The sequence below is a fragment of the Pelmatolapia mariae genome, linkage group LG20 (assembly GCF_036321145.2).
Source record: "Pelmatolapia mariae isolate MD_Pm_ZW linkage group LG20, Pm_UMD_F_2, whole genome shotgun sequence".
NCBI lineage: Eukaryota > Metazoa > Chordata > Actinopteri > Cichliformes > Cichlidae > Pelmatolapia > Pelmatolapia mariae.
The window spans coordinates 16,122,155-16,136,398 of NC_086244.1; positions in this window are offsets into that span (position 1 = coordinate 16,122,155).

The window sequence follows — 14,244 nt, forward strand, 5'->3', positions numbered from 1 at the left end:
GCTCATTGTGTTGTGATTGGCTGCGCTTTGAGAGTCACCACCATTGCTAAGCAGTCATTACGTTCATGCACATTACTTGCATGCTGTGTGGTCAAATGTTTCCTGCTGTTGGGGTATTTCCCCTCTTTGCTGTGATCGGTGTCAGGGTTGTTATTTAAAAAATGAATTCTTACACAGAACAATTTTCTGAAAAGTAATGCACCACGTTACTTAATTACACCTAGGAGAAAGACATTTTTTATACTCCTCCTACACAACTTTCAAGTTACTCTGTAAAATGACCTGAAACTGATAATCACCATTTAATATAAACCTGAAGCTACAGTCCTATAGCAACACAAATATCTGTCCTAATGAGGCGTTAGGACAGGGCCACATAAGATCTTTGTCTTAGTATTTAGGTATAAACACAAAGCCGACAGCACAAAGCAAAGATGAAAACTGATGAGCCTGACTGCTCATCAGTTTGTTACCTGTGGAAGTTCAGGGCGTGGCTGCTGGGCTGGGTGTTAAAGTTTTTCATGCCCAAACTGTATGAATTGGTACTTAAAATTCAGCTGAGGGAGCACAGTGACTGTTCTGGGCAGGCCCGGACCCTGGAGTCAGTCCATAAAGCTGGCGCTGGATTGATGAGATTTGCCGACAGTAGAAGAAGTGGAGTTCTGATTTTAAGATGTTTGACTGAATAAGTGTCCTCTGTGTAACAGTGAAAGGACATGCTGCAAGCTCGGACTAACTCCCCATAATTTGCAGTGTAGAGCGCTAAGCTGGCTACTACTGCTGATCTGCTTGTAGGCTGAAACCAGGTTGTGGTTACTGCTGGGAACTGTCGTCTATGACTCATGACATATAACAACGAATAGTGGCCGGTGGTTTTATCAGATCTGAGAGATGTGTTAAGTGTCAGCTTACTCCACACACAAGCACATTTCCTGTGGGTAGATTTCCTTGGAGATTGTATCATTGCTTGGCTTTTGTTAGAAAAGGATATTCCACTTCAGTAAATTGTCCAATTCCAGTGATTAATATAACCTTCAATTTGGTCTAGACATCATAATGTGGCTTCATTATGTTCCATCACTGTTAGCAGTTGGCAGCACGGTGGCACAGTGGTTAGGACCGTTGCCTCACTGCAAGTTTGGCTCACAGCGATGACTACAGTGCTGCAGCCTGACTGCTCATCAGTGCCCTTGTTTAACTGATGAAGATCAGCCTCTGGCTGCTGGGCTGGGGTCAGCATGCCCTCAGCTGTGACATCACTCTGGGTTCTTCGCTGTATTTGTGTTAGCATTGGGTGTAACATGTTACTTTGTTAACACATTATGTTACACATTACATTTTACAGTAAAAGTGTAATGTTAATGTTAAATTCAGCATTCACAATACAGTTAGAACAATGTTGTTACTTGTGTTAGAAAGGTTCTCCAGTCATCTGCGTGCTGGGTCGTTATAAATTTGATTAATTGATTGGTTTATATGTTTCAGGCCATCTTGCACAGTACTGTGAAAGAAATGTAACAAATAGTGTAACAAATTACTTTCTGCTGGGAGTAATTAAGTAACATACTGCATTACTCTTAATAGAATAGAATAGAATAGAATAGAATAGAATAGCATCCCTTTTATTGTCACTATACACATGTACAATGAGATTCAGAGGAACTGTTACCAGGTGCAGAGATGTAGAAAAAAGGGGGATAAGGTCAGGTGCACCTTTCTTAAGAGTAAAGCAATGCACACGAACTGAAATCAGCAATACAAAACTGAGTATGGAAACCAGATATTCAGAGATTTATTGTTTAAAAAAAAACTTTGGCAAGGGATGACAGCACAACCAGCACTGATACAGACATGAAAGAGCAATGGCTCCTTTATACTCATGGGGATAATCTTTGTTTGATCAGTTGTCGGGCGTTTTCTTTTCACAGTCATGCAGGCATTTGCCTGATAATGAAGAAAGTCCATCAGGCCTTCAGCAATTATGGTTTGTTTTTCTCTCATCTCAAGAAAGTTACACATGTCTGTGTCCTCTGGAAAAGCTGGAGGAGGTGGCCAGAGAGAAGTTTAGAAGATAATATGTATTGTGTAGACTGAGTTTTCAGCTATTGACATATCAATTAACTTCTCTCATCACCACTCTATTAGAAGAAATATAAAATGCATTAAAATGAATGTTAAATGTAAAGAAATATTGTACAGCTTTACAAAGATTTACACCCGCACCTTTTTATTGTAACTGACTGGAAATGGCTAACTGCCTCGATGCATGCTCACTGAAAACGCTAAATCCAGATGAACAGAATCAACTTTTTGGGAAGCACTAACTGTGATTAGGTTAAAGGTGGATGCTCGTTAAATCCACTATCCAGGTTAAGTGGCAGTGTACCATCTTTAGTCTGTTATAAATATGTTACTCTTGATTCTCATTGTACTGTCTCTCTGAGGTACAGTGAGGTTATTGTGAGGAGATTTGACTTCCTAAAATCACTGCCCTCACTATAATAAAGCAGAATTTTTTCCATGCTTCTTCTCAGCTGACTAAATCAAGTGAGGTAACAATAGCAGTCACTGTGCCAACAGCCGATCTAAAAGCTTGACTGCTGTGGCTAAAGTACAGTATTATCCTCCAGGAAGCCATGTAGTGGTGAATTGGCCAGGCATTTAATTAGTGTAGATTTTGATATTACTTTCATTTTTATGTTACTAAAAGACAAGAGTGTGATGGGTGCAAAGTGCAAACTAAAGGACAGAAACTAATCACTGCTGCCAGTATGACATTGGCTATTTGCAAACATGTGCATAGACAGTGAAGGTTCAGTAAGGAATTTGTCTGTCAAACCCAAACAAGCAGCCAGAGCCTGCACAGTTGCAGCAATTGTTTCTAACCATTCCAGTTTCTGCATTGTATCATTGCTTGGCTTTTGTTAGAAAAGGATATTCCACTTCAGTAAATTGTCCAATTCCAGTGATTAATATAACCTTCTATTTGGTCTAGACATCATAATGTGGCTTCATTATGTTCCATCACTGTTAGCAGTTGGCAGCACGGTGGCACAGTGGTTAGGACCGTTGCCTCACTGCAAGTTTGGCTCCACTACCTGGTCAGGGTCTTTCTGTGTGGAGTTTACATGTTCTCCTCGTGCCTGCGTGGGTTCTCTCTGGGTTCTCCGCCTTCCTCTCACAGACATGCAGTTAGTGAGGTTTGGCTAACTGGTGTTTCTAAATTGCTGTAGGTGTGAGTGTGAATGGTTGTCTTTCTCTCTGTGTTAGCCCTGCGTCAGGCTGGTGACCTGTCCAGGGTGTACCCTACCTCTCGCCCAAAGGTAGCAGGGATACCCTGACAAGCATAAATGTTAGAGAATGGATGGACTGTTATCTGTGTTGGAGTTGTTAAACAAATAAAGGGATGTATTAGACATTGCTCGTCACTTTAAAGTAATGCATTATGTTACTTAATTACAGAGGCTACAGTCCCATAGAATCTCTTAATTTTAGTGTTAAAGTTTTAATAAAACCGCAAGGATGAAAATCTGCCCAAAGAGACTTCACAGCGATCACAGCGACGACTACAGTGCTGCAGCCTGACTGCTCATCAGTGCCCTTGTTTAACTGATGAAGATTAGCCTCTGGCTGCTATTCTTAATAGAATAGAATAGAATAGAATAGAATAGAATAGAATAGAATAGAATAGAATAGAATACAGGGTAGGCCATTTATATGGATACACCGTAATAACATGGGAATGGTTGGTGATATTAAAGCCCTGTTTGTGGCACATTAGTATATGTGAGGGGGCAAACTCCTCAAGATGGGTGGTGACCATGGTGGCCATTTAGAAGTCGGCTATCTTGGATACAACTTTTGTTTTTTTCAATAGGAAGAGGGCAGGGCTGGACTGGGACAAAAAATCGGCCCGGGCATTTTGACTAGAGACCGGCCCACCAGGATAGAGATTGAAAATGTGACGTCATTCAGGGGTAAAACCGCAAAGGATTCTGGGAACTTGAGGCAAGAGGTACTAGCGCACGCAGGCTTTCAATTGAACTCAGTTACACAGCGATAAAAAGAAACACAAAAAATGGCAAGAAGCTGTTGTATTATTAACTGCAATAGCCGGTCGCATGACAGCCACGGGAAGCCGATGGGTAAAGAGATCGTTTTTTTTATCGGATTACGTCGTTGAAGAGAAATTTTTTAAGCCATGTTTCCGAAGTAAGAGCCGACGGATGGTCTGGATATACCAAATATAACGTCTCAGAACACTCCAGCTCACATGTTAGTCTGTTAGGTCAGTGTTTTGTAGTAGTTAATACGTCATTTTTCTTAACATAATTGGTGATATAGGTTACAAGCAAGTCTGGCGCTGAACAGAAATTGTCGCGCTATGCTCCTTTGTGCATTGTGCATAAATAGTGAATTGTCCTGACAGAATATTGCATTTCGCTTCTGTTATTACCATGGTACATTGACAAAAACGTATACTTTTATTCACAGGATAAAACAGTTGTTTTGTATCACTAATTGCCCAGTGCGATTACAACATACAATATTATTGTCACTGCTACATTTCTGTAATGCGTACCAGAAATTATTTCCACTACTAATTAATTACCGTTGAGCTCAAAGGTTATATTAATAAACGGTTAACGAATGTGTATTTATGACGACGATTTGTGAGACTGGTAAACTTACCTTTGTTCGTACGATGGTCTTTCGTTCTACACAGTGCATTTCAAGGTCCTGTACCCATCCGTCGGTAAACTGTACCTGGGCTTGTTGCAGTGACCTGAAGTTACTAAAAACTTCATGAGTGTATGCACTCACTCCAAGAACCGTATAATTATAAATCTGAGCATGGTGAAAGCTGGGCAGCACGCTGACGTCTTTTGTCCACTCTGTGTGCTCCTAAGGGTCTGACCCTTTCACTCCTTTGATTTTTTCCTCGTATCTTTTCTTTGCCTTTTCGTCGAGTCTGTCTTTGTACGGACCGGCATTGTTCTCCTTAGTTTTGTACATTCCTTTTTTGTGCGGCAAAGAAAAACCAAGAAGGTATTGGAACCGGAGAATGAACGTTTTGCGGTGCTGCAAATGCTTGCATTTGATGCAGTACTTGGATTGTTTTGCCTCGAGTTCCCGGCATGCAATGCGCGAAAGTCACGTGATCTGTCAATCGCTATAGGAAAAACCTTAAATTAAGACCAAGAACACTAGAGGTGAGACATGATCATTAATTAATATTAAAATTAATAAATGACAGATTTAGTGATATTTTCATAAACACCTCCTTTCCTTTTTTTGTTCTCCATTTTCTTTAGTTCGTCTATAAGATTGCTAAACAAGGGGGAGGGTGCATCCGGCCTCCTCGGCTGTAATTGGTCCAGCCCAGAGTCGATCATGACCAATTGTCCAATCCAACACCTTTCATTATATATACCCTTCCTAAAAAAATAAAAAAAATAAAAAAAATCCATCGGCCCATAAAAACAAAAAATCGCCAGCGGCCCACCGGGCAAAGGCCCAGTATGCCCGATGGCCAGTCCAGCTATGGAAGAGGGTCATGTGACACATCAAACTTATTGGTAATGTCACAAGAAAAACAATGGTGTGCTTGGTTTCAACGTAACTTTATTCTTTCATGAGTTATTTACAAGTTTCTCTTTGTTCACAGCCATTGACATGTCGAAGAGGTTAACACGTGAGGAGCGGATCGAAATTGTGTTAATATCTGGTGAACGCAGTGACCGGGTCATTGCAGCAGATTTCAATGCAAGACACCCTACGAGACCACCCATCTCCCATGCTACAGTTAGCAAACTGCTTGCTAAGTTTCATGAAACTGGTTCAGTGTTGGATTTGCCAAAATGTGGACGTAAGAAAACTGTCACTAATGAAGAAACATTAGTGGCTGTCCTAGCTTCATTCAGCAAGAGCCCACAGCGTAGCACTCGCCGCATGTCACTGGAGAGTGGCATTAGTCGAAGATCCCGTCGGCGGATATTAGTTACTCACAAATGGCACCCTTACAAACTCCAGCTACTGCAGCATCTCAACGAGGATGACCCAGATCGGCGCACAGAATTTGCAGAATGGGCAAAACAAAAATTGGAACAGGACCCTCAGTTCACACAGAAGATTTTGTTCAGTGATGAGGCAAACTTTTATGTGAATGGTGAAGTTAACAAACAAAACCACCGCTATTGGTCTGACACTAACCCACATTGGATGGATCCCTCCAAGACTGTTGGAACAACAAAAGTGATGGTTTGGTGTGGTATATGGGGTACAATGATAGTGGGTCCATTCTTCACCAATGGAAACCTCAAGGCCACTGGATATTTGAAATTGCTACATGATGATGTGTTTCCCTCTTTATGCACTGAAGCTGGCACGTTCCCTGAGTTTTTCCAGCAAGATGGTGCACCACCACATTATGGGTGCCAGGTCCGAGCATTCCTAGATGAACAGTTTCCTGGAAAGTGGATTGGTCGTCGTGGGCCAGTTGAATGGCCACCAAGGTCTCCCGATCTGACCCCCTTAGACTTTTATCTTTGGGGTCATCTGAAGGCAATTGTGTATGGTGTGAAGATACGAGATGTGCAGCACCTGAAACTACGGATACTGGATGCCTGTGCTGGCATTTCTCCTGCGGTGTTGCTATCAGTGTGTGAAGAGTGGGAGAAGAGGGTTGCATTGACAATCCAACACAATGGGCAGCACATTGAACACATTATATAAGTGGTCAGAAACTTGTAAATAACTCATGAAAGAATAAAGTTACGTTGAAACCAAGCACACCATTGTTTTTCTTGTGACATTACCAATAAGTTTGATGTGTCACATGGCCCTCTTCCTATTGAAAAAACAAAAGTTGTATCCAAGATGGCCGACTTCTAAATGGCCACCATGGTCACCACCCATCTTGAGGAGTTTGCCCCCTCACATATACTAATGTGCCACAAACAGGACTTTAATATCACCAACCATTCCCATTTTATTACGGTGTATCCATATAAATGGCCCACCCTGTAGAATAGAATAGAATAGAATAGAATAGCATCCCTTTTATTGTCACTATACACATGTACAATGAGATTCAGAGGAACTGTTACCAGGTGCAGAGATGTAGAAAAAAGGGGGATAAGGTCAGGTGCACCTTTCTTAAGAGTAAAGCAATGCACACGAACTGAAATCAGCAATACAAAACTGAGTATGGAAACCAGATATTCAGAGATTTATTGTTTAAAAAAAAAACTTTGGCAAGGGATGACAGCACAACCAGCACTGATACAGACATGAAAGAACAATGGCTCCTTTATACTCATGGGGATAATCTTTGTTTGATCAGTTGTCTGACGTTTTCTTTTCACAGTCATGCAGGCATTTGCCTGATAATGAAGAAAGTCCATCAGGCCTTCAGCAAATAGTTTGTTTTTCTTTCATCTCAAGAAAGTTACACTAACATACCAACAGTACAGAGAGAATAAATGAGATGAAACACAATTTTCCCTCCTTTTGATTTGAATTAATTCCTCATAGCATAAAATCTAAAACCATCAGTGCTTGCACACCTGGGGTTTAAGTAAGCACCCTAAACTGAATCAGGCCTCACAGATGCCTCATACATGACGCACAGTGTGACTAATGAAGTTTCCCATATTCTCAAAAATCTGTCAAACTGCTTAAACACTGAACTTTCTTTGTGATTACATTTGGATCAGCTTTTGTAAACAAGTCATCAGCTGAAGTATTGTTAGCTATAAATGTAGAACATGTGTCACCAAACATTGTGCACACACCTCCTTTTCCAGCTAAGAACATACTAGAGAAAGAGTTAAACGCTTCTCCTTGAATCACTCAGACAAGCTTTTTCTGTATCTGTGGTGTTTGGAGAGTCATGTGGATGTTTTGTCAAAAAGGCCGAGTTGGCCGGAGCAAAGAGGCAGACCCAAAAGCTGACTCAAGCAGAAAGAATATTTCACAAGAAAAGCAATGTTTTTTTTGTTTTGTTTTTTTCTTTTTTAATCTTTTCACAGGAGACTTGACCACAGGGGCTGGAGGGCAAACTAGAGTCACTCTTCACTTGCATACCCACCACGGAAGCAGTGGAGACTGTCAGAAAACGACTACAAGAAGACAGCTCCTTGGAAGACAGGACCAACTTCACACCCGATCAGATCTGCACACTGTTAGACCTCTGCCTCACCACAACATACTTCAAATACAACGAAGGCTTCTACAGACAAAAACATGGCTGTGCCATGGGCTCCCCCGTGTCACCTATTGTAGCCAACCTTTACATGGAGGAAGTGGAAAGAAAGGCTCTTGGCTCTTTTAAAGGGAGAGTACCCAGCCACTGGTACAGATATGTAGATGACACCTGGGTCAAAATCAAGACACAAGAAGTGGACTCCTTCACTGCGCACATTAACGCCGTGGATAAAAACATCAAGTTCACCAGGGAAGACACAAAGGATAACTGTTTGCCTTTCCTGGACTGCGCCGTGCACATTGAAGAGAATGGCAACCTCAACATCGAAGTTTACCGGAAGCCCACACACACGGACCAGTACCTCCTCTTTGACTCCCATCACCCTCTGGAACACAAACTTGGAGTAATCAGGACCCTACACCGCCGGGCAGAACATGTTCCCTCTAAGTCTGAGGGAAAAAAGAAGGAACACACACACGTAAAGGAAGCACTCAAAACATGCGGTTATCCTAACTGGGCGTTCATAAAGTCAGCAAAGAGGCACAGAAAAGAAGATCAGACACCAGCGAGGGAGGATAAGAAAGACAGACGCAACAACATTGTTATCCCCTATGTAGCCGATGTATCAGAGAAACTCAGGAGAGTTTTCTCCAAGCACGACATCCCAGTGTACTTCAGACCCAGCAACACACTCAGACAGAAACTGGTTCACCTGAAAGACAAAACTCCAAAACACAGACTTAACAACGTGGTGTATGCTGTACAGTGCAGCGAGGAATGCCCAGACCTCTACATTGGAGAGACCCAACAGCCACTTCACAAGCGCATGGCACAACATAGAAGAGCCACCTCCACAGGACAAGACTCAGCAGTCCATCTGCATCTTAAGGACAAAGGTCACTCTTTCGAGGATGCCAATGTTCACATTTTGGACAGAGAGGACAGATGGTTTGAAAGAGGAGTGAAAGAGGCCATCTATGTCCACTGTGAGCGACCATCTTTGAACAGAGGCGGTGGTTTACGACACCAACTGTCTGCCATCTATAATCCAGTTTTGAGTTCCCTCCCCAGACGCGTTAATGCCCACTCACATCCTGGGCCATCTGACCTCAGGACAAGGTGGGGCCAGGTTTCACAATGAGCACACCCGAAACCCTGGCTGATTAGGTCCCACACCCGCTTTCACACCTTGGCTCATGTGATTAGAGGATCACCAGGGGGTCCTTTGTCCCTCTTTGGGGGGACACTCCCACTGGGTTTAAATCTGGGACTCTCGGCCATTTGACCTTAGAACTGCAGAAGCTTCTCGGATGAGAGGTGAAACGTCTTCAAGCAACTTTAATTAGTCCAGACGCTTTTCTTTGCTAACTCCTTTGACTACGATGACCTGGATGACTGAGAACCTTCACAGACAGTCACTGGTGAGGAGTTCACTGAAAAATGTTTTCCTTACTTTGTTCTGCAGAGTTGAGAGGCAGGTGAGAGGGAAACATCCAGGTAAGATATGCAGATAGAAGAGGATCCAAGGGAGGAATTCTTTCAACAGGTGTTTCCAGAAGCAGAGGGTCAGGCAGGTGAGTGACGGGGAAAATCCCGAGCTTTGAGAGCAAGCGGGCAGGTGAGATGTTGAGCAGCCGCTGATGTTGCAGGGATGTTCAGTAGGACGTTGAGCCAAGAAGGTATGGAAGCGTACAAGTATTGGTCATTAGGCATGGAGACTGCAGGAAAGGGACACAAATATTAACAATTTGATCCTTAGGCATGGAGACTGCAGGAAAGGGAGACAAAATATTAACAATTGGAAAAACAAATGTGAGTTCAGACAGGGAGGTGGATTTACCACAAAGAGTAGCAGACGACCTGGCGATATGGGCCGGTACAGCTTCACCTGCAAGCCATACCGGCCCATATCCTCCTTCACAGCATGAATCTTCTCTAAGGTCTTCCTCTTCTCCTCATGCCATGCAGCTCTATCGTCATCATCCAACTCTCCCTCCTCTGTACATGTGCAAACATTCTCAAGCTGGAGTCCTTAACTTTGTCTCTAAACCTGAGCTGTCCCTCTGCTGTACTCATTTCTAATCTTGTCCATTCTGCTCACTCCCAATGAAAATATTAAATAGGGGGTGAAATATCTTCATTTCGTTTTGTACTAACCTCGTATTTAGTATGTAGTTGTGTGGTTCACCATCTGCTTCTGTGGGAGGAGTGAAGCACCACAGTGTGGTGGCTTAACAAATGAGCAGATACATTTGTACTTTTGGATTTGGAGGATCAGTGACACAGAATGTGGTACCTAAAGAGTTAAATCTGAGGAGCCCACAAAGATACCTGAAGCTATAACAGCTCTTGCTAGCTTAGATGATGAACATTGGTGTTTGTCATTTCCCACCATCCCGCAACAACACTGTCCGCGTGAATTATTTGTCAGGATTTTGTTTCCTAGATTTTGTCTGCATCATCAGTCCACATGTAGTTTATCATGTGTTGTCAGTCCCCTCCCAGGCGTCATGAACAACGACGCTTCTCACGCAGGATAGTTGGGTGTTAACAGACAGCAAAATGACATCAAAAACTTTGAATTTGTTTCTTTGTAACTCAGAATGGATTTAATCACTGCGACTCTTTTTGGAGAGAGAGATTTACCGTCTAACGTGATTACAAATTCATGACAATGTTTTTCAAACATGAAGTGTAGTTTTGATCTTCTTTTGCTGTTGGTTCAGTGAATTTTGGTCAGAGAGTGATGAAACCTGCAGCTTCAGAATCTGTGAGATGTCGGCTTTCAGCACTCGACGGTGTGTCCAGGTCTTTAATCCTTTGCTGTTTTAGCTGTTTGATGGTTGTTGAAATAGTTTTGTGAGCTTTAACCTGAGATTCTGGCGTGTCTGGCAAAATACATCTATATTTAAAACTCGATTCAAGATTTAATGAATTGATATCACCTTGTTCAAACTAAAATTGTTTTGAATCGGGAAATTGATTTTTTAAACCCACGCCTACTTCTCACCATCATGCAGACACCTCCCTGATAACGAAGACACAGGAATCGCCTTGTCACCATGAACGCAGCTTGCAGTTTGTTTTTATTCCCGTCATCATTCCCGCTCTTTGTACAAGAAAGTTACACTCACATACTAAAAGTACAGAAGATTCTTTGTAACACAAGTAATTGTAACATAACTGCAACTCTAATGTGTTTAACTGAGTACAGCGATGTGATTGTTACTGTTTCACCGAAAAATGTAATGTGATTACAGTTACACACAGTGAATGGCTGTTAATACAAGTACCCACACAGCAAGCCTGAATATTCACCAGATGATTGCATTTAAAAAAAAAAAAGAATAAAGGTCTCAAACAGCACAGAGTCCAAGGTCAGCTTGTGGCTCCAGCTACCAGGAGTGTGGCTCTAAAGCTGCAGCCACCTGCATCAGACTAGTCAAAGTGGCAATAAGCCTTTAATTTAGTTTATAGATGCTTGTTATAGAAAAATAATCCGTGTGCAATTTTATAAATCTCTAAACAATTCATATTGTGTAGAAGCACGTTTATATCTGCTGTATAGCTGGACATGAGACTCTGCGGGCACTGCCTCTGTTTAAAGAAATGCAGTTTTGGTTATATTGTCCAGTCCCATTAGTCACTCCTTTGCTGTCAGATTAGAGAAAAAAAATCTTTACCTGAGTCCTAAAAAGTGAGATCAGCTGTCCACAGCCATTTCAGCTCACTGAACTTCATATTTTTTCCACAAGCTGGGACAGCATTTCTCCAATCCATGGATGCTTTGTTGATAAAATGGGTTATGAAACATTTTCTCCTCTGTTCTCTGTTCACAATCACTCCCTCTTCTTCAATTAAATCTGTAATACGCAGCGATTTTAATTGGAATTGGGTACATGGCACTCTTTTATTCCCCAGCCCAACATCTTCAAGCTTGTTCTGGCAGTTTGTCATGCGGGTGAGTGGCTACGATCTCCGAGGAAAAAGTGCATTCCCAAGGACACATTCCCTAGAATGCGTTCCCAAGGATGCATTGTCAAGGACGCCGTGAGTAGAGCTCTGGAGATGTGAAGCCTGGCAGCAGGGGAATAGAGGAAGCTGCACAGAGTCAGGAGGAAGAGGTGCGAGCTCAAGGCTAACATAACCGGCAAAACCAAAAAGATGAAGAGCTGCTGGGTTTTCTCCTGACTGAACCGTGGCTCAGTAACAGCTTATCAGACTCATTTAAACTGGATACATCCTCTCTGAGCGGATCAAGAATCCTGGCTACACATGAGAGGACTCTGAGCCCACAGACCATTAGGTTGGTACACTTACTACTCTGTTATTAACCAGTATTGTTCAAAATTGTTTGGTATTTGGCTTTTTGCAAAGGTGTCGGCTCACTAATTGTTGATCCAAAGTCAAATCAGTCTATTTCAGAGGATTTTTAACTGCTAGACAGACATCAGAGTGGAAAGACAGAAATACTGGGAAATTTGCAGATTATACCTGCAGGAGCTTTCAAGGCTTCCACTCTTCTGCGAAGGCTTCCTACAGGATTTTTGTGTCTGTGGGAATGTTGTCTATTTATCCAGATGAGCATTTGTAAGTTCAGACACTGATGTTAGACGCTTGCACGCTCCCTTCTGGTATGATCAAAGTGTTTGATGGGGTTGAGATCAGGGCTCTGTGCAAACCAGTCAAGTTCTGCCACATCTAACTCTGTCAGTCATGCCTGTTTGGACCTTTCTTTGTGCAGAAATCATTTTTTCAACCAGTTTCCACAAAGCTGAAAGTTCCAAAATGTCTTGCTGAGCATGATTTACAGGTGTGGACTAATGCTTTTGTCTATAGCGTGCTAACTTCTTCATTCGGGACGGTAATAAAACATCTAACACTTTCTTCTACTGCATTTTATGAACAGGGTTTGATACAGGAATGACATTTTTCCTTCACCGCTCTGAGCCAGTATCCTAAAGTTTCGATCGTTCATTGTGAAAATTCAGCTAATGAGTTGCAGTTCTTCCCCTCGAAGTGAAGGAGAACTGGTTCTGTTTGTTTGCAGTCTACAGTTTTCAAGATATAATTTTCAAATGTTGTGCGATAGTAAATATCAATAACGAACTCAAGCTGATTTAATTTGTTTGAAAATCAGTTCATAGTCAAGATCAAGGTCACACGAAATGTGCAAGTCAGTATTCAAATATCAGATATCAGTAAATCGGTAATATGACCTTCATTGTTAGCACCCAAAGTCAATGCTGACTGTGAAAAATAATTGAGTATAACATCATATGAAAGAGCATGGTGAGAGCTGTACAACACACTTTTTAGTCTAAGGAGCTTGGAAAGAAAAGCGTCTTGACTTCTTAAAGTTGCTTGAAGACGTTTCACCTCTCATCCGAGAAGCTTCTTCAGTTCTAAGGTCAAATGGCCGAGAGTCCCAGATTTAAACCCAGTGGGAGTATCCCCCCAAAGAGGGACAAAGGACCCCCTGGTGATCCTTTAATCACATGAGCCAAGGTGTGAAAGCGGGTGTGGGACCTAATCAGCCAGGGTTTCGGGTGAGCTCATTGTTAAACCTGGCCCCACCCTATCATGTGAATTCCTGAGGTCAGATGGCCCAGGATGTGAGTGGGCGTTAAGGTGTCTGGGAAGGGATCTCAAAACTGGATTATAGATGGCAGACAATTGGTGTCGTAAACCACCGCCTCTGTTCAAAGATGGTCGCTCACAGTGGACATAGATGGCCTCTTTCACTCCTCTTTCAAAGAGGCCATCTATGTCCACTGTGAGCGACCATCTTTGAACAGAGGCGGTGGTTTACGACACCAATTGTCTGCCATCTATAATCCAGTTTTGAGATCCCTTCCCAGACACCTTAACGCCCACTCACATTCTGGGCCATCTGACCTCAGGAATTCACATGATAGGGTGGGGCCAGGTTTAACAATGAGCTCACCCGAAACCCTGGCTGATTAGGTCCCACACCCGCTTTCACACCTTGGCTCATGTGATTAAAGGATCACCAGGGGGTCCTTTGTCCCTCT